The sequence below is a fragment of the Pongo abelii genome, chromosome 6, assembly GCF_028885655.2.
Source record: "Pongo abelii isolate AG06213 chromosome 6, NHGRI_mPonAbe1-v2.0_pri, whole genome shotgun sequence".
Classification (NCBI taxonomy): domain Eukaryota; kingdom Metazoa; phylum Chordata; class Mammalia; order Primates; family Hominidae; genus Pongo; species Pongo abelii.
The window spans coordinates 80,533,887-80,543,574 of NC_071991.2; the positions used below are offsets into that span (position 1 = coordinate 80,533,887).

The 9,688-nt window shown below is 43.7% G+C and overlaps 1 protein-coding gene across 2 annotated transcripts in view; it reads right to left on the bottom strand.

The window, feature by feature from the left end:
* DYNC1I1 (dynein cytoplasmic 1 intermediate chain 1) overlaps positions 1 to 9,034 on the bottom strand; it is a 317,152-nt gene extending 308,118 nt beyond the window's left edge. For both annotated transcript variants that reach the window (XM_024249962.3, XM_009242996.4), the window contains exon 1: positions 8,815 to 9,034. The gene's annotated coding sequence lies outside the window, so the exon portion shown is untranslated. The remainder of the gene's footprint in view (positions 1 to 8,814) is intronic.
* Between the last annotated feature and the right edge of the window lie 654 nt (positions 9,035 to 9,688).

Consider the following 9,688-nt stretch of genomic DNA (forward strand, 5'->3'; position numbering starts at 1 on the left):
AGAGAGTATATCTTCCTCCTCCTCGACAATAGTTTTGTAACCAACTTTTCTATCTACTTTAAGGTCTCTAATTTATTGTCTCAGAATTTTTTGAACTCACATTTCTTCATTTTTAAAAACAAGGGATACTCAAGGGAAATGAGCACAGTTCCCCCGGCTTTAAATTCTCTGTCATAAGATATGGGATTTCACCCTTGCTTGATATGCCAATTACTTTTCAGCAGCATTTGACAAATATTAAAAAGCTTAAAATAGGAGGCAAGAAAATGTGTAAATATTCAAAACCCCAAATCTGGCCTTTTACAATGTCCCTAGGTGGTCCATATTTGCATTGGGAGATTTAGTTTGGCATTTTTAACTTACCCAAATAGATTCTCATTTTCCTCTGAGCCTGAAGGCATTCAAAGAGGGAGGATCCTCTTTCCAAATCAGCTGTAACCTATACCTTCTGAAAGTGAACAAAGTCACACTTTTCAAGGAAACAGGCAGAGAAGGGTTTTTTTGTTTTTTTTTTTTTTGTTATTCTTTCTTCCACAAAATACACACCAATTCCCACAACCTCTTGCTATATTGATACTAACGGGCAGATGGTGAAACAGGAGACGCACCGTCATTTTAAAAGGGAACATTGTGTCAAAACACACGTTCCCCACAGGGCCTGCTTCCCTTTCCATCATCCAAATCCACCAACTGACATTCCACAAGTTGGTTCTGAGACAGAGTCTCAGGGTCATCCCCTGCACTCAGGCTCATTTTAACATTCAACAACTTGATAAACATTTAAAGGCTTCCACATGGTGTGCTGTAGGATCTAAAACTGCATTCAGAAAGAGAGGACTTCATTCCATTTCAATTAGCGAAGTCTTCATCTTGACAAAGAAATGGGTACTATTTCAGGTCAGAGTAGACAATCTAGCATGTATTCTAAAAGGGAAAGTGAGGCCGGGCGTAGTGGCTCACACCTGTAATCCCAGCACTTTGGGAGGCCGAGGCAGGTGGATCACGAGGTCAGGAGATCGAGACCATCCTGGCTAACATGGTGAAACCCTGTCTCTACTAAAAATACAAAAAGAAAAAAGAAAAAAAATTAGCCAGGTGTGGTGGCGGGCCCCTGTAGTCCCAGCTACTCAGGAGGCTGAGGCAGGAGAAAAGCATGAACCCTGGAGGCAGAGCTTGCAGTGAGCCAAGATCGTGCCACTGCACTTCAGCCTGGGCGACACAGCGAGACTCCATCTCAAAATGAAAAAAAAAAAAAAAGTGGGGGAAGTGATTAAGTGATTGTAGGCAAAGGATGTATAATGATGTGTCATCATTTATTCATTAGAATGAATGAATATTTCATTTATTCAATGAAAATATACTCATTACTTGGCTTCACTTTGGACATTAGAATAAAATATAAACCTGGTAAGGAATCAAAATGTCCCTTCTACCAGAAAGAAGCCAATGTACTGGACTGCTCATCGGACAGTGTCAGACCAAAGCCAGACAAAAAGGATTAGCCTAAGGGGTTCAAAAAGGAAAACACCAGATTCAAACCATGCTGCCTGTCATTTCTTCAATGAAATATTGTCCTCCTCAAGACTCCCCTTCCCCCAGCAGAAATGCTCTGCATGATCCTGATTCAGGAAAGCAAGGCTTCCAGGATTCTAAGCATTACCAAGCACACATTCATCTTGGGCACAGACACACAATGGGTGCTACATTTCAGGAAATGAATGTTTTTACTAAACACATTAAAATGCTCCAAGGGGAAAAAGAACTCAGCCTTATAAGAAAAGGAAAATTAAGTAGGATTTATTTTGGCTAATATTTCAGGTCAACAAAAGCTTGTTGAGTATTCACCATGTGTAAGGTTCTCTGCTGGAAGACACAATGATGTCTGAAGGAGCCTAAAGTCCAGGAGAAAGACGAACGTCAATGAGTAAATTTAAATCAAGACAATTTTTTGTTTTAAAAAAACAAAGCATACCTTTGGTTCAAAGGAAGGCAAGATCACACACATCCCAGATAAACTAGAGAGTGACATAATTGCTGTTTGATCATAAAAAGAATTATCCATGTATTTAGCATGTACTATGTACTGGGGCCTGTACACTGATTGTCTGCAATCCTCACAATAACTTTGCAAGCCAGGCATCATTTTCCCCACTCTACAGATGAAGAAACTGAGGCTCACACAGGCAGTAAGTGGGATATCTGATCTCTTCTTCTCATTACTTTATGCTGCCTCCTAGATGCTCTTAGATGTTGTGCTTTTTATTATCTTGTAAAGACCAAAAAAATTGACTTAAATTATTTAAACAGGGAAGATTTCAATGAGAAAACTAGAACTTCTAAACTAGAAGAACTTCTAAAACTAGAACTTCTAAAACTAGAACTTCATAACTTCGGCATCATTGACATTTTGGGTCAGGTAATTCTTTGTTGTGGAAGCTGTCTTGTGCTTTGTGGCATGTTCAGCAGCAGTCCCAATCTCTACCCACTAGATGCCAGCCCTTTTCCCCAACTGAGATAAGAAAAAATGCCTCCAGACATTGTCAAATGTCCCCTGGAGAAGACAATTGCTCCTGGCCAAGAAAAACTGATCTAAAAACTTGCTGGGGTCAGGTGCAAAGGCTCTTGACTGTAATCCCAACACTTAGGAGGCTGAGGCAGGAGGACTGCTGGAAGCCACAAGTTCAAGACCAGCCTGGGCAACACAGCAAGACTCCATCCCTAGGTAAAAAAAATTTTTTTTTTAACTAGCTGGTGTGGTGGGACATGCCTGTGGTCCCAGTTACTTGGAAGGATGAGTTGGGAGAACTGCTTGAGCCCAGGAGTTGGAGATGCAGTGAGTTATGATCATGTCACTGCACTCCAGCCTAAGCAACAGAGTAAGACCCTGTTTGTAAATAAATAAATAAACAAATAAATAAAACTAAAAAGAAAAGAAAGCACTGGAATGAGCTCATCTTGTACTGAAAATCATTAAATAGAAGAAAGATAAAAGACAGCTATTCCCAGTCACCTCTACTTGAGAGCAGAAAATGGGACCAGCCTCGGTGCAGCTCCTTCTGGCCCTACTCACCTCTAATTTGAGTCCCATACACAAAAGGCAACGGGCCTGACTGCAGTAGCTGTGCCACACTGACCCATAACACACAGCACCTGTGCTAGATAAATGTGCAATCTTCAAACTGGCATCTGCATACCCCTGGCTTCCACAGTGGCTTTCTAAAGAGCCTGCAGGCAAGGGAAAAGTTAATGGCATTAATTTCCAGATCCGCAGCTTCTGCCTGTATGCTTTCCTAAAACTGTCTACCAGAGAATGTGCCTGTGGTTGTAGAATTAATCGGGGCCTCTTTTTCCATCTCCATTTTCACAAAATGCCTTCTGCCATATTAAGGTTAAAGACAAATATAAACTAAACAAACAAACAAAACCCCAAGAAATCCCAAATCTTACTGTGGTGCTTAACTGCAAGATATAAAAACATCCCTTTGTGAAAAGAGCTTCTTCACATACATTTTAAATTGAAGTTGGTATTTAGATTTTAATTGGATTCAAAGAATGATGTCACGGTTTTATTTTTAACTGTCAAAGTTTACAACATTCTGAAAATCACATTAATTGTGATTCTATAAATTTATGATGAAAAGCATTAGATGTAACCTTAAATGTGTGGAGGTGATGGAGCTGCAGAATTTTTAAAAAATTCTTGAGGGATTATAAAAGAGAAAAAAAAATGTTGGAAGAGCACTGAGTTAAAGCATAATGAAGCACACTGGAACGGTTACCAGGCAGGTCTGTTGATCAAGTACAATCGTCCTCTATAGTGCTTGAGATTCATTATTTTTATTATGAATACCCTCAACTCTGACCGAAATTTCTGCTTTGTGTGTTTGCCACATTGATGGCATTAGCTGTTCTGAACCCCCAAAATGAAACAGTGGGTTGTTCTATGCAATCATAGCAAGAATATAGGTAAGTGGAAAACTGTTAAAGCTTAAGTAATAATTTGGAAGCAAGAACAGCTGCTAAAGAGGATTTCAAGACTGGTATGAACTGAAAACTAAAGAGCACGTAAGTCATCTGGTAAGTAGTGGCCCTCCCAGGATTTAGGAGCAAGTCAGTGTTCCGGATCATGACACAGCTGCTGTTTGTTATCAGGGAAGCCTCAGAGGACAGAACAGACTTAAAGTAAATTCATCTTTGCAATGAATAAAGTTTTGATTTGCAGTTACCCCTGCAAGATAGTTTTCAGGCTGTGTTAGGTGGGGGCTGCTGTGCATTTGGTACTCAGCAAGACACCTGGCGACGGGGGAAGCCAAAGTGTGGAGTTTCAACTCACCTTAAGTAAAGCAGGGCTTGCTTTTCTTCTGCCACTCTGGGAGACATATAACTTGTTGTTGTTGTTCCTTTGATCATATTTTAGGCTTTTCCTATCAGTGTGTGAACGTATTTCTTGAGGGACTCTTAGTCCTGCCACAATAAAAAGCTACACGAAACAATACTTTTTTTGGTGTCCCACACAGGCAGAGAAACAATGAGCTATGGTAGGAAGAGAAGAAACAGACTTTGGAATCAGGCCCACCTGCATTTCAAATCCAGCCCTTCCACTATCTGGCTCCATATGGCCTTGACCAAGTGACTTAATCCCTCCAAGCATCTCCTTGTTTGTCGAAGAAAGAGAAAAATGTCCACCTTACAGGGATGTTGGGATGATTCAATGAACTAACACATCTATAAAGCACTGATTATGCACAGGGGAGATTCTCAATGAATGACAAGCCGAGCTAGGACTGCCTGCCACGCCTGGAGGCCTGACTCAGTTGCAGGCCTGACTCAGTGTCAGTTGATGTTTGCTATACCTGCCACCTGGACTCCTGGTGAAATGCCAAAAAAATGTCCTGATAGCCAAGAACATTTTATTTTTGGCTGCCACTGGTAGGATAGTTTGGCTTTGTCTTCGATACATTTCAGCAGAGTGACCTCTGCTCCTCTCCCCTTTTTTAAACAGCATATGTAAACCAGTGATTCTTCCTGTATTTTTAGTTAGCAATATCCCCATTTTTTCCCTAGAAAACTACATTTATGCACAAATGCATGAAAATTTGCATCAATTTTAGTGGGTTCAATGACCATCTGAAAACCATTCGTATGCCTCCCTTTTACAGTATCTATGAGTTTTTGTTTAAGAAGGTTCCTCCAACAAAGAATCAAGGATGTTTTATGAATATGTGAGCTCATGAGGATTAGCACCTAGGCAGTGGTATCTATGTTACAATGGAAACTTCACTCTGAGATTCTGGGGCCAGGCCTCACTCAGAGAGGAATCAAGGAACACAAGTCCAGGATATTGATGAAAAGTCTCTGTCAAGAGGAATAATTTTTTTTTTTTTTTTTTTTTTTTTTAAGACAGGGCCTTGCTCTGTCGCCCAGGCTGGAGTGCAGTGGTGCAATCTTGTCTCAGTGCAACCTCTGCCTCCTGGGCTCAAGTGATTGTCCTGTCTCAGCCTCCCAAGTAGCTGGGATTACAGGCACGAGCCTCCAGCCTGGTTTCTAACTCCTGGCCTCAAGTGATTTGTCTGCCTCGGCTTCCCAAAGTGCTGAGCTTACAGGTGTAAGCCACTGTGCCCAGTCAAGAGGAATAACTTTTACATGGACCTGGTCAAGGGTTTATACATTGCAAAGAAGAAAAATGAGAGTTGAATTAATTTGAGTTAACTCTCAAAACAAAAAAGTCAACTCTAGAAGTTCCTAGTCCTAGCAAAGTTCCCAGGAGAATATATGTTCTCACATGCTCTAGGGGATGCAGAAGCCACAAAGATTTCTAGTAAAAGAGATCCCTGATTAAGGTAGCAACTATTTACACAGCATTTGAGATCCACAAAGTATAATAGCTACTTTCATTAAGGAGACAAAAACAATGCCATAATTTATTTTAAGGGGCCACGAGTCTACTTTGAGTGTGCATATATTATTCACAGTTACCAATCAACTGGCAAAAAGTGCAGCTATAATTGTGGCTTTAAGAAAATAACAATGGATCACACTGAAATTGGAAAGCAAACCTGAAAGAAACAGACATACACTGCCTTTTTTGTCTCTCACACAGCACAATAGCCAAAATGGATGGGTCCTAGTTTTAGAGTCTTTGGAGAGATCTCATTTGAATCCTACCTCTGCCATTTATTAAATGATGTTGAGTATGTCATTTAATTCATTTAATTATTTGGAAAATATGGATAATAATGTCTACTTCATAGGATTAATATAAGAATTAAAATGAGATAACATAAGAGAAGAGCTTGGCATTCAATATACGAAAATTAACCAGTGTAATTGTTTTATAGTACGGAACAGAAAGGTTAAAACTCCTGGCCTGGAGTCAGGCCTTGATTCAAATGCTGCCTTGCTCAACTTAGTAGCTGAGCAAAAGTTACTTGACAGCTTTGTGTCTTAGTTTCGTCATCTGTAAAACAGGATTACAAACAATATCTGCCTCATAAGATTTTTGTGATGTTTAAATAAGTTAACACCTGTGAAAGTCTTTTAAAATGCAATGCCTGGTAAAGTGCTCAATATATTTTAGCTATTGTTATCAATCTTTGTTTCAAGTGTAGGGAGAATAAAGTAATGAAGGAATACATTTGTTTGAAACAGATTTTGAAACAGATACATGTGACCTTTTCATTTGATGCTACGTTAAACAACAAAGAAACTGGAGAAAGTGGTAACAGGGTGAAGCCGGTGCACACTGTCTGTACTAAGAGGGGTACCTAGATTTCAGATTTGGCATGCATTTTACAAGACTGGTCTACATCGCTGTTTTTATGGACACAGCAGCACCCAGGCTGGATCCTTGACTCAGCACTGTCATCAAAGGCAAGGCTCATTTATTAAATGTAGACTCGGGAAGGAGTATTTTTGGAAGCAGAGGGATTGGGAAGAAAGACCCTAGAGATATAAAGCACGAGTGACTGAAATGCCAAGTGACTTCTTCTTACTCTCTTCGAAGTTAGTCAGAAACTGAAGACCATGGACCACTACTTTAAGAACTCTGCCCCTTTTCCTGCGGGTCGAGTTTATTTTCTCTGCTCATATCCCTACTGGTGATTTTATCTAAAGCTTTAACAGTAAAACAATGATGCATGTTTTCAATGGCAAAGAGGGAGGAAAGGCTGGGGGTGGGGAAGGACTGCAAGCCAGCCCCTCCTCCTCCAGGGGACCGTGCACCAGCGGCTGCAGCATCTCAGAGGTCCAAAGAGGGAGGAAGCAAGTGCATTTGTATCTGAGGCCTGAGACAAGGAAGAAAAAGTAAAATGCTGAGATGCTGTGGGCCAGAAACAGGGCTAAGAGCTTGACAGGCTGGAAAAGCCTGCATTCGACCCCCAACTGTATTCTAAAAACTTCCCAAGGACAGTGCTAGAGGTTTTAAGAGGAATGGGTCTTGGAGCACTGGATCCTCAGACCTAAACAAATATTCGAGAGTTGGTTCTTAAGAAGAGAACATCTGGTAACTCAGTGGCAGGTGTTTCAGATTTTATTTTATTGAGAAATATGATCAAAAGAGCTGAGTTAGGACCCCTTTTTCCACACCAAACCTTTTTGAACAAACTTGGCATTTTAAATAATTAGAGGCAGTATTACATTCTCACCAGTACCCTCAGCTTGCAAATTGCACTGAATATTCCCTTTTCAAATTTACTAACACTGATCAACGTATATCTCTATAATTTCCACAATTAAAGTATGTACACAGACTGGTTACCCATGTCTGTGTTAATATCAGGCATTGGGTTGTCACCTGCAGTTGCCTATGCCTTACTGTTAGCTATACTTTTGGCTAATCTGGAATGTTTGGAAGCAATTCTTCACAACTCTGAACTACAATAAGTCTACAATGCCCACTTGAAAGGCATTCCAAGCAAGAAAATGGCTGGCTACTTGTTCCTGCCCCTTACCTAGGATTAGTAGAGGCCAGAATAGCGAATATATTCCATCTTCTGCATGTTGTTGAGTCTCTGATCTCCTATGTAATTTCCTGTCCTGATCCTGGGCTTCTGTTTAATCTTATTAGCCAAGGTACAAGTCATGAGACTCCCGCACACTCAGTTCCCATCAGCGCTGCCAGGATCACTGCCCTTATGATGACGACGCACGGATTTATAAGGCCAGAGCGATTCCGAATGGGAGCGGGGGAAGGAGAGCCAGGCGGCCGTGAAGGTGTTTACCAAAACAACATCCCCCAGCCACACTTTTTCGCAGCAGAGAGAAACGGGCATCTTCTCGCTTTGAAGTGTTTAATTAATGCCCTGCTGGAAGTGAATTCGCTCCCTCCGACTTGCAGGGTAGTGACAGCATCTAAGAGCTTTGCAGACAGCTCAAAATGTAATCAAACAGCATCCTTTCCCCTCCCTCTGCAGCTTTCCCCCTCCTCCAGGGGCAGTCAGCCGGTGGCCCAGAGGGGTGCAGATTTCAACGCCGCTCGCCCACTGCTCCCCCGGGGAAGACCGAGGCGGGGCGCACTGGGAAGCCCTTCCCAGCCCACAAGGTGGGCGACCAGGTGGTGACACCACGACCCTTCCTTCTCTGCCCTATTCTCTCGGCTCTGACGAGAGGGAGGTGTCACTGGGGGGCTTTGGCCGCCTTCGGGCTCAGCGGAGCACGCAGGAGCCTGGGCAGGGGGCCAGGACAAGGGTCCGGCTGCGGCTGCAGGGGCCTCGGCTCCAGCCTGGTTCCCAGAGCAGACGACACCGGGGTGGGGAGGGTTGGGGAGAGGTGCGGAGGCGGTGGTCCAGGGAGCGGCGACATCCCGCTCCAGTTTACCTGGACGCGCTCGGCAGCGGCGGAACTGGGCTCCCCGAGCCGGCGGCGGCTCCTGGGCGGCGGCAGCGTTGGTGCAGGCGGCTCCCGAAGGTGGCGGGGCCGGCGCGGGCAGGATGTGCTGTCTCACGCTGCGCCGGCCGCTCCGCTCGCGCTCCTCCGGGAGCGATCACTTCCTCTCTCCCAGAGCCTGACACTGACAGCTCCCCGGAGCACCCAGTCTGCGGGGCTCGCCCCGCCCCCTGCCCACGCCCGCCACGCCCGCGCCCCTCCTGCGGGAGGGCCTCCGCTCCGCGTCTACCGCTCCCGGTCTCGCCAGGAGGGGGTGGCGCCGGTCCGGAGGCTGGTGGCGAGCAGAGGACCTGGAAAGGTCAATTCGTCTATCCCTCTGCCGTCGATAGGACTTAGACCTAAGTTGCTGCAAAGAGAAGAGCTTCAATATTCTGGGAGCTCCTTTTGAAATGCCACCATTGAACAACTTTCACTCCCAGGCATCTACACTTCTTAAGGTCATTTAAATAGAAATAAAGAAAGCTCAGATCTATCTGTTGTACACAATGACTTATAGATCCCAATTTTCCTAGAAGAAAAAAGAAGTGTGTGTGTGTGTGTGTGTGTGTGTGTGTGTGTGTGTGTATGTGGTGTGTGTGTAGCTTGCCTTCACATTGCTTCTTAAAGTCCCAGCTTTTAAAAATCTGGGTAACTGGCCGGAAGCGGTGGCTCACGCCTGTAATCCAAGCACTTTGGGAGGCCGAGGAAGGCGGATCACCTGAGGTCGAGAGTTGGGAGACGAGTCTGCCAACATGAAAAAACATGAAAAAACCCCGTCTCTACTAAAAATACAAAATTAGCCGGGCGTGGTGGCGCATGCCTGTAA